The sequence below is a fragment of the Helicoverpa zea genome, chromosome 21, assembly GCF_022581195.2.
Source record: "Helicoverpa zea isolate HzStark_Cry1AcR chromosome 21, ilHelZeax1.1, whole genome shotgun sequence".
In the NCBI taxonomy this organism is placed as follows: Eukaryota; Metazoa; Arthropoda; class Insecta; order Lepidoptera; family Noctuidae; genus Helicoverpa; species Helicoverpa zea.
The window spans coordinates 6,288,684-6,301,218 of NC_061472.1; positions in this window are offsets into that span (position 1 = coordinate 6,288,684).

Genomic DNA, 12,535 nt, shown 5'->3' on the forward strand with positions numbered 1-12,535 from the left:
ATGTCTTGAATTTTTAGAAAAGTTTTTATTATACATATATGATTTATTTTTAAGACTTTCGCACACCTACATTCAACATCTGCTTAGAAACCTACGCCTTAACTCTTACATTACTCATCTTTATTACGTACAACACTAATAAATTCATAAATATTACGAAAATTTAATTATACATACATCCCATCTATTTTGAATGATAAATCAATCTGTGTATCTTGGGAACAATAAACTTGTCTATATTTAGTTAGAATGGCATTTGTCTATGGCAGTGTCGTATTACTCGTCCTTGTGTTGATGTTAGGAATATTTTGACCCACATACCTGTGATTTATTGAAATCGTAATGTTACCTCCTTCGTGTAACTGCAATTTATCAGATCTTCTGTGTTCTGTATAATTTGATATTTGTTTCGTGATTATATCGTATATATATATAGACAAATATAGGTAATGTTATTGATAGTCCAGAATTTGTATTGGTTATTGAATTTATTAAATCGGTCTATTTAGTATATTATATTATTTTATTTAGACACTAGCTGTTCCCTGCGATTCCAGCTCCCGAGATAGCTAGCTCACGTACTCGGACTCTAGAAAATCATGATTACCAAATTATAAAAATTCAGTAGTTTTAATGTAAAAGAGCTACAAACAGTTTCGCTCTTATATAGGTATAGACCAGACTACCTATATGATATCTTTTGCATCAACATTTTCTAAAGCTCATTACATTCTTCCTGTTAGCAATAGGTAGGGCTGCCATCTCGAATTTCGCCAAACCCGGACAAACATTTAAAAAACCCGGACATTTGGCGTAAATCGCATTTTTCCCCCGAACCTAATTTGTAATCCCTTTACTATTAACATATACTTAAATTCAATGAGGTGCTTCCTTACATGAAAAGTGTCCGGGTTTTCCCCGGACACTTCTTGAAACCCCGCCCGGACGGCCCCGGACGGCCTCCAAACGAGGACAAATCCGGGGAAACCCGGACGGATGGCAGCCCTAGCAATAGGTGACAATTACAAGTAGACATACATAATGCATGCGTTAACATCGATATTAAAAACCGACTAATTATGCAGATCACCCACTTGCGATTCAAACTATAACGCGAACTGTCGCACGTATGCACTGACATAATGAAATACTTGCATAATGTGTGGGACAGCAGTGTCTAGACATGAGTCCCAGTCTTACGACCTTTTAATTACTGCCGACAACTAATTGTTGTACTTGCAAAACCTATTTGAAATAATTTACAGACGTAGAAGGTTCGAACACTTCTATTTCCAATAATATCCTAACTAATATTATAAATGTGAAAGTAACTCTGTCTATCTGTGTGTCTATCAGTCTGTCTGTCTGTTACGCTTTCACGTCTAAACCACTGAACTGATTTTAATAAAATTTGGTACAGGAATAGAGTGGACCTAGAGAAAGAACATAGGATAGTTTTTATCCCGGACTTTTGAAGAATTCTCTTGGAAACGCGATATAACGGAACTCTGCGCGGGCGAAGCCACGGGCGGAAGCTTTTTTGAAATAATTTACAGTCGTAGAATGTTTGAACACTTCTATTTCCATTATATACCTACATAAATGTTGTACGTGCCTAATCATAATTTAGCACTAACTTACAGCGGTAAAAGTTAGTAATTGAGGGTTATTTGCGGACCCACTAACGGATCGCGTTATTTTTATGATCTAGTCAATAGGATTGAATATAATTGAATGGGGTTAGGTACGTTCAACTTTGTCTAATCTAAAGCTAAGGCGAAGTTTAAATCTGATATTTTCAATTCGGATATTTTCAAAAATGTAGGTGCGTAATATTTTAGTTGACAGATTCAAAGTCAAGCATTGGGAACCATTGCACTAATTCTTCTACGGGTCTCCTCATTTATTCTCTTGAAGAAGTTCCGAGCATAACCTTCATCATAAGCAAGCTCTCTATACACGAGCTTCGTAAGCCAGGAACAGCTCATTCTCAAAGCTTTTTCCCACATAACAACAGCAATTCCGTTCTCACCGGGTGACTTTATAACACTTATGAGAAATGCAATAACATAACAAATTATTTTATAAACTATTGTTATCATTACTTAGTATGAGTCAACGTGAACTGTAGGGATGCTCTGCTCTTGTTATCTACGTACTTACATGTGATCTTTCAACTCTTGGTTACTAGTAGCGTAATATACTGATAGTGGAAGTTCTATATGTATAACAGAACGATAGGAAAGCTTGAAAATATTGGTATCTACGGTTAGTTGAGTTTTTGTAAGTTTGGCTAAGTATAGAACTGGGTAAGAGGCTGAACAGAATATTTAATTGTAGCGCTGAAAAATGTCGTTAAGTCGGTTGATTGGTCGATAACGCAATGGTTTCTGAAAGATATAAGCATCCTTGAATATTATCAACGGTCTCCTACGACTCCTAAGAAAAGTATAAGGTGGCATGCAGACCAATATACATAAGCGATATCTCTATATAGCACTCACCAACACGCATGCCCAGCGCGTTGAGTATAGCTAATAGATCTCCCAAGCTTGGGGGAGGCCTTTGTCCAACAGTGGACGTTTTAGCCTGCTACGGCGACCTTTATATGGAAAACTTATAAAATAGAACTGGGTTTAATTATTTACAGCCAAGCATCAATATTGATTCTTTCCTACACTATCATCATGTTATCGCAAATACTACATGTCTGATTAAAGACTTACATCATGAGATGATGTTACTCCAGCTAATTTATGACGTCACTTATACTCCACGTTACTGCGGATGCTGTCATTGCATGATAAACAGCGATGGAGATCTTGTTCCACAGTGGTTCAAAAACTGTGCGCGAATATCGGATAGGTTCTAAAAGGTCAATGTCATGATTGGCCTACTATTTTCTTAAACTGGAAAGAAATTACATGGTTATTTTTTAAAGCATATGAAGGGTTATGCTATTTACAAAAAAAAAAAAATAATATTCTCATTTGAAAACACATTAGACATTTTTATTTAACAAATCTGTTGTAGGAAGAAGGTATTGAAGAAGCTACAAAAAACCTCTTCTCCAAAGCTACAAAAAAGAGTCATAAAGTTACGTTGGAAGCAGGACAAGACACCTTAGACTAGTTGTCAGGTATGATTTGGTTCAACCTGTTATAACATTGAGAACCGCAGAGTTAGAAACTAACATGCTAATAATACTTGTATTCCAACTTTTACGCTTCCTGTCACGAAGTATCGGTGCAAAAACCTTATCAAGATGGCAAGCCTTTACTAAAAACAATACTAATTCTGTATTCCCCCAATGTTCATCGCACTGTAGCAGAAAATTGAATAAAAGTCAGATGTTTTTTAGTGATAAAGATATTTTAATAATTTCGATTCCATCTTGGGTATTTTTTTCAATGGTATTGAGTTATTAGGACCTTTCTTAACTAATAATATTTAAGCTTGGTGGTCTATACGAAAACCAGTTAATAAATAAATGAGCCTGCTTCAGTTATAAGATGGCCGGAAATATATGTCTAGTTCTGTTTTTGTTATGATTTATTATTAGTTGGTAACTCGTTTATTTTATTGTGGCAAAAAATTAAGCGCTTTATTTTTTTGTCTTGTCTTATCTGACCGTAATAATATGTGAAATGGCATTATTGAACCTAACTAACATACATACAAATCCAAGACTAGCTGTTTTCCACAGTTTCACTCGAGTCACAGGAAAACTCTCTGCACCTTCAAAGAATATAACTATTGTCTCCGGGGATAGTGTAACTTCCCAATAGTGTAATATATTTTCAAATCGATCCAGTGGTTTCGGAACTTTTAAGGTGCAAATACCTAAATAAACAAAAAAATGGGTTTCACTTTTATAGATTCCTTATACGGTATAAACGACAATAGATCGGCAGATCCCTTTATAAATAGTCAGAGCAAAATATCTTAATTTGTCACAGTAATGAAACCAACAACTAAAACACTTAAAGTACCCAACAAAATCGCGGACAGTCGCGAATTATTTCTCAGTTTGAATACCAATCACTCTATGCCCACTCCAAACGGGTCCAATACAGAAATTTATCATTTACGAACGACCAGTTCACTATATAAGAGACATTACCAAATCATTTCATTACAATTGATGAATGAATCGGGTTTCCACTCAATATTATCGTGGCTGGCATCAATTTAGTTTGTAACGCTAGGAACTGCCTACGCGTTCCCTTCACCAGGTTTAGCTTATCAACTGATATTCCTCAACAGGTTACTAGGCTAGGAATTACGACTGTTAGAGCTATGTTTGATAATGTCTGTTGTTAGTATTAGTTTCACTGTTATGTAACAGGCCCGAGGTTTTAAGAATTATGAGGATCGATGCTATTTCTGTAAGAAAACCGAAGGTTGTAGTAGTATAAGTTGTAATTTATGGTACTGCTGTGATCAGAAAATCAGGTTTATGATATTTGTTTACAGCATCAAGACTACAAAGGATTCTTGTTAACATCACTCACGTCCATTAAAATATTATTGAGGATCAATTTGAAATTCAATTTTAGAACGCCTCGAGGTCAACATCCATAGACAAAACGAAAAAGGTTTTATTTAGGCCTGTCATAACGTTAAAGTGCGATCGAGTTTTTAAATAGTTGTTAAATTACATGTAATTATAAAGGTCGGTGTTACAAAACTGCGTGTGTTGAGCGTGGTAGACTGGCATACAAAAACACGGTTTGCCTTATCATTAGTCTCGTTAGCAGAGCCATAATTATCACTTATCGTCTTCTGAGTAATCCATGTGGAAAGACGCTTTTAGAGTTCCGTAATGAAAAGCGCTAAGCTCTTATGGAAATGGAAAATCAAACACTTATTACATTTTTATTAAGAATACATACATACATTTAGGTCTTACTTTACGTACCTAAGTATTAATTAATTTGAAATACTTAATTATAGAGCATTTTGAGAAACGATTTCTTAAAGGCGTTAAAAAGGAAACTAATTTTTATCATCGACATCATTAAGCTTAATTAAAATAATTAAATACTACCTACAATTAAGGTTTTCGGCACGTTTACATTAAAATTCTGGTCGGAAATATTCTAGACCGGAATCTAAGAATTTGAGGTATTCGATACAGTTGTTTGCATCTAAAAATAATCGAAATATTTGCGGACGCGACATATCTGACACATGACTGTACTTATTAGCATAAAATTAATGTAAATGGATTTGCAATATATTTGCATATCTCGTTAATATTTTCAGTTGCGTAACGTACCTACCGTTAGTTAGAAACTGTGTCTAAATATCTCAGATTCCTTTGAACATCTGGATTTTAGTGTTAATTTTAATTTTATCAATACTTAATTGATTCTATGAGAATTTGTGGCACACATTAACGGCTTTCCTGTCTTATGACTCATATATTATGTGATACTAACAAAGTGATGTTTAACTTGACAGTAAATGTGAACAGACATTGAAATACATTAAATACATGAAAGACATTACGTCATTCTTTTCGAAGAGCCGGTAAAAAATCATAAATGATGTTATCATTAAATTCTTTACATTATAGTAAGTTATTAGATACTAATTAAACAAAATGTAAGGATCATTTAAAAATATGTAGGTATTCATACGGAACCACCAAAACTTTTCAGTAGTTTACAATTGACGTTCATCACATGTTTTCTCTCTCACATCACCTATATGTGACAAAGACGGTTACATTCATTTAGTGCGCGTACCCACCACTGTCCTACTTTCGCTCATTTTGACGAATACGGGAAAATGACGAAGGTACTTTATAACAAGCGTTTTGACGCGAAACCGCTTATTAACCAGCGGTTAAGACAAGGTCAAATACACCTCTTTAGAAGACCCTTAGTTTTGACGGACAAGCTGACAGACGGATAGACGATTGATGTTGCGGCTAGTCGGATTTTTTTATATGTATGTTTTGTTAGTTTATTTTGTAGAGACGATTTCAGGCGTTTCTGGTTGCAAGGTTCCATTATCTAGGAACTGGGATGTTTATTGTCCACTTATTTTGATTATTTTTGATACATGGACGAGTTATAGTTAGAGATAACTCCTGTTATTAATGTAAATAATTAGGTAATCGAGTATTTTATTTTCCAATCACGTAATACACATTAGACGTTATTGCAATTACATAGGTTAATAAATTACCCAAGAATGCGTAATTAGATAATTATCTAACTTATTTAGTATTCGATACTATGGTCCTGAAGACCTTATGGCCAATTAAAATAATTAATTACCAATTTAAACATTACAGAGACACAATATATAAAGAACGATAGAGAGTTGCCAAGTTAATTTTTATTTTATTAAGTACGTGTCACGTAAAAAATAAAATTTTGTCGAAAAACTAAGTTTTATTTGTTGAATTCATAGCTTCGTATTGAATGCAAACATATGTAGGTAAATTCCATAAAAAATAAGTTATGTACCTACAATTTTTAAAATGTGCGTGTGATTGATAGATTTGATGGCTCATAAACACACAAAAAGTAAACTTAACGTCGTCGAATGGTTCCATATTTAATTCAATAATGACAGTTACATTTAACGCGTGCATTCATTAGATTTATTTATTCTAGTGTTAATTTTATTTGCATAACTATTTAGGCTTTGAACAGCAGATAAACTTAATACGGTTACCTTTCCAATATCTGAAAAATGGTTGCCAAATTCTTGACCTTCAAATTTTAATGGGCAAGAAACATCTCTTCATACATATCGTGCGAAAATACCTATGTAAATAATGTAGGTCTGCAACTAGAGAATTCCTAAATAATTAAGCTATAAAAATGATAAGTTGTTTTATTGCGGCAGATAACCTAAATACTTACTTAGATGCTATTAATTGTAAACAAAAACGAAACAAATATTTTTATCTAATTACCTGTTTAACAAATTACCTACGCACCTAATAAAAACATAAAATTACAAGTGCAAACCACAAACAAACACAGGATGTGGCCGTGCCAAAGACAAAAATAAAAGTCGACTAAAATTCTCGATTTCAAAAAACAATGAGTCGATTTTCAACTCGGCGGTAAACAAAAAACGATCAAGTTGAATTTCTTCAATGGCTCATTAGTCCGTTGATTCATTAAGAAGGCGGACGTCTTCTCTAAACCATTAGTTTGCTCCGCACGTACAAAATTGCTAAACCGAGGGTTAATAGTAAAAACTGTTGCATAACCGCATGCCCGTAGGACGTGCGTGGCGATCATACTTCTGCGGTCATTGGATGCGCTCCGAGTATCTATTGGTAGTTTAGATTGCATGTTTTCTAGACTCTACCTATACACGGAAACATGTGTTTCTGATTTTGTTCATAGGAAAATAAACACTGAATCAATTCATAATTATGTAAAGATGCACCATGCTCCAAGCACCTACTCATATTTGCCGAGATCACGTCAAGCAACAGGCTTTTAGACAAAGAAAAAAATATTACCAGTGTTCGATTTTAAGCAAAAAAAAATATAAGAGCTGAATTTATATCCAAAACCAGATTTGAAAGTCTGTGAGTCATTCGAGCCTAATTGAATCAACTCGAAAGCTTGTAATAATTGATATGTAAGAAATGTAAGTAATATCGGTACAGTCAAGAAGCACAAGTAATCTGATGTGACGACCACGCAAGTTAATTTCGCAAATAAACAATGCAATAAGTAGAAAGTGGAATTAATTAAAGTAACCATAGTTAATCTGATTTATGTCTTTATCGTGGGAACATTGATTTATAAGCCAGTTTGTCTCAATGATAGACATCGTTACATCCTTTTCACATCGGCGTAGATATAATTTGCATTATCAAACGCTGTTTCGATTGATTAAACTTTAATGTGCTATTTCCTGCCTTGTAATGAAATAAAATACCAAAGCCATTATAAATTACGCCCCGTAGTAAATGGAACAATGTACGGAGTTTGACAGATTTTTGACATTTGTCCATAGACATATCTCCGCTCTCAAATGCCAAAATACATTGGTCAATACTTTCTTTGTACATATTTAGAACACATACGCTATAACGGGCCTTTTCCTCAGCAAACTAATAAACCTATGCGTATGTGGATCAATTGAAAGCGTAATTATAGACTGCACCAAGGTTTTTACCATAATTAATTGTTACTAACGTTCTGTTTACAATGGGTGTTTTTATTGGTTTTTAAGCGGATGTGAGATTTGAAACACGTTTTGAAAGTGCTTAATTGTTTTGCTGATCGAGCTTTGTAGACAAGAAATTGAAGAACCGAAATAAAGTTCTATCTGATTTGTAACTGTATTTTAAAAGGAGACACTTAAATTTTCAATCAAATTCCATTAGCATCATCGTAAAAACCGCATGCGTCCGTCCGCGGCGTAAATCGTCAAACGTCCAATAGTTCTCGTTTCAAAGTTGTCAGCAATTAGATGGAACGTTTTTGCTGGGCCGTTGTACAGTTAGTGTGTCCAGGTCGTCTTCCTTAGAAGGAGACTGGTCCCGTCCCGGCGGAATGCGTCAATATTGTGCCGCGTTCCGTCGCCTGCGCCTGCGCCGGACCCGCGGTCAACTTAGCGGCACCCGCGACCAGCGCACCAGCTTCCATTCATGCGGACAAATGTTTACCGGTTTTGGCATTTTTTTGTGAAGTGAACCTGTTCAGGGTATTTAGATACATATAACTGCATGTATACGCGTGAAGAAGATTACCGGTATTGGATTTATGATCGCAAAAACCTGTTGTGTTCGGATTTGTGAATCTTGGGCTTTGCGTCTGCTTGAATTATGTTGTTAAGAGGAGCATTGGCAATGGCAATCTTGAATTGAGTTCAGTTCATCTCCAGTGATTTTATATTACAGTAACTAGACCTCAAACTTTTTGTGCAAAAATGTGTCCGATATAAATCAAAGTCGCGACCAGGATAATGAGCTGATAGAGTGGTAAGTATTTCTCTCCCTTTATAAAACTAAAATGCCCATAAGTGTGCACAAAAAAGGGACACTTCCTGATCTAAACGAGCGACTTGTCTCCATGTAAGCGGTAATGATGTGCAGCGTAAGTCATTGAGAGCATCGTCACGTATGAATGATAGGTGCGCTGCGGACGCAAGCCATTACACGCCGAGAAGCCGACATTACGGCAATTGTATCCACTTGCGCGCCAGGGGAGACGGCATTTCTCTCATTTGAAAGTATTCTTTATCTACGGTAGGTATATTATTATATAAGCAATACAACATTATTTTATAACTTACGCCCAAGTTCTCCGGCAGCTTAAACGCCCGTTTACTCTGAAACTTCAACGTACAAATTCATAAGTAAACAGTTGTTTTAAGGAAACTGGCGTTTATGTTGTCGATGAAGTTGGGCTTTGGTAACTTTTTGCGCGCAAGAGGTTTTCGACAACTTGATTTGTATCTGATCTAAATTATACTGTAAGCATGTAATTTTAAAATGTATGTAGTTCTCTTTTTGCTGCTTGTCTGTAAATTGGGGTTTAAAACATTTTCGTCGTGTTCTAGAACAGTGCTTTAAAAAAAAGTCAAATATAAACTAGAATGGAATTATTGTAATGATGATAAATGATTATGACGACAAGAAGTTTGGCGTGAACTTTATCTATAGATTGGTTAGATCCAAGTTATTCAATATCAGAAAGTTAGGACACACGTATAAAATTAATGAAATCATTCATACGTGTGCGGTATTAAGTTTGCGATTAGAAAGTAATTGAAACGAGTACGAATAATTGCAATCGCAAATCAATCAATCGGTCGTGTTCCATATTGACATGTTGAAGTGCCAATAATCTCCACATACGCTGAATTACTAGAAACTCGACCCAGTTTCCACAATACATAAACATGTTAGTTTCTATTTAATTTCCTTTAGATTTTACGCTTATTAGCCGCTGGTTTTATTGGAATACCATTAATAAAACGCGTATATATTTTCACCTGATTAATTAAGGCTGGGTTATAACTTTCGTTTCTCAGTCTAAGTTAGGTGGTTCTTAATTAACGGTCTAACAAGATTCTAGGTGATCGGTGGTAAGTGGTAGGTAACATTCCTCTACCTAAATAAGTTGAAGTCGACCTGCCTCACCTTTGGGGCTCTCTTCTCTTTGTTGTACCTACAATTAATCATTGTTATGGTAAATATCTTAGGGAACTACGCGATATTCTATGGGACGGAATAGATATCGAGTTTGATTCAGGTGCAGAATTTTCTAAAACAAAAGAGAGTTGAGCCATGTTTCTAGGTGGAACGATTTTATACGTACATAGAGCAGGAATTGAAGGTGGATACCGAACATCGAGCTAGTGGCACAGGATATAATAGCCATAATACATAAAATGTTCAGTAGAATGAAAATAACTGATGATGATGAGGTTGAAGAGTCTTAATTGGCTGTAGGTCCTTTACTTTTTTTATATTGTATTTGGTTTTATATAACGTTATCTTGACGCAAGCCAAGCCACACGCTCGGTACTCACATGCAGCACCGGTATAAAAAATCACTCGGTACCTACTCATATGCAAAATTAAGTGCCGGTGTAAAAAACTTAATAGCACTACAGCTTAACTTAAACCCTGAATACTTAATTAGTACTTTTTCGCGACAAACAATGAATCAGAGCAATTAATTCAGAACAGGAACTTCATAGCGATAACCTTTGTCAATAAGTCAAGTTGAGCTGGTACATATGAAATGAGGAATTGTATGTATTGTATGTAATTATAGCTTACTATACTATAATGCTATGTCCTTCGAGGTACGCAGAAATATTAATTTGACTGACATCTTGGGCATACACGTGAGATACATTCCGAAGAGATCATAATGTGGATGATAAATGCACATAATTTTACTCTCTAGTTTAAATTTTGTTTGATCTGATTTTAAAATATTTTATTTATTTTTAGCCTGAACTGTCCCACTGCTGAGCAAAGGCCTCCCCACTTCGTCTCCACACCTGATTTTAAAATAAAATTAGGTAACCAAATGACTGACACCTACGCATCAAGAAATATTCACATTTAGACTGCCTGCTAAATGGGAAGCAAATAAAATGCCTATTTAATTAAAGCTTGTAAAAACGTTGTGACACACATTCTTACACATAATTTGTATAGCAGCATCTGAGTATGAAAGATCTGATTTATTACCAGGTTTTAGTGTTGTCTTATCAAACATCCCTTTTCATGCATAAACTTTACCAAATCCATACTTAGGTACCTACCTTACCTAAGGAGGTGGGCTACCTATCGCAAAATGAAGAGTGCATGTAGCATCCGCAAGTCTTTCTGCGACACCTGACATACGGCATCTCTTCCTAGAACCATCATTATACGACCCCACAGACTATTCCCTGAACCCATTTGGTAACCAGCAGCTTTTCCCACGGCTCTTAAGCAATATCTCACCGGTAAATATGTAGGAACACATTCATCTTTCACGTGTCCTGCAATCAATGAAGGTAGATTTACGGTTTCAAAAGTGTGAGAGGAATTTTGAAGTATTTCTGCATAGGTATTGTGGAATTTTTCGTACCTTGCAAATGTTGGAACGATCCTTATTGACCGTAGAAGAACAAATGTACTTATCATGAATTTGCAACTTAGAACCATAGGTACTAGTTGGTAGGTATATTTACCTAAAGAAATGGTTAATAAGTAAGCATGTTTGGCATCAACGATTTTGAATTAAGCTTTGTCTAAAACTTACAGTTAAGTGAAGATATTTTTCAGTAATTAAATGACGAAGTTCTTTGTACTGTACAAAATACGGAAACTAAAGCTATTTATAGTCCATCATGTAATATTAATTTATCGTATGTTAAACTCTGCAAGAGGGCTATATTTATTCAGTTTACATATTTATTGCTAACGGATTAAAACAATGGGTCATGAATGGATTCTGTTCGTGGATATACTTGCGTGTATGACCACATATGAGGAAAATGGCAATTTGAACTTTAGCTCTTAAAGAATAGGATTTAAAATTGTGTGAGATGTTGACATTGTTAGTTTGTGTGCGTAGGTAACAGATTTACGCGTACACTCCTTCATTACTTGGATATTCTGGACATTACGTTTAGTATTCCGAAGATGTTCTTTATTTTAGCGTTGGCAGAATAAATACGCAACTGCTATAGATTAAAATTATCCATAAAGCATGATCCGCACAGTCCTACAAGGTTCCGTAGATGACAAATTTTATTCTAAAAGTTATTGAATGAGACCCATTTGGTGCAGTTACGGTGGATAAAATAGCTTTCTCGCTGCCACAATGCTATAAGATAAAAACTTGTTTCTTTCTTCTTAACAATTTATTGAGAACGAATAAGATCAAATTATAAATTTCGAAAATTTACGCAGTGTTGTAAAGTTAACAAAAAGCATGTATAGGCGTTGGCTTAAAGGCGCTGGTCGTAAATGTCAACTCTAGGTAATAACTGTCTTTATCCCAATGACTTTAGTAGGTAGCATAGACACGATACA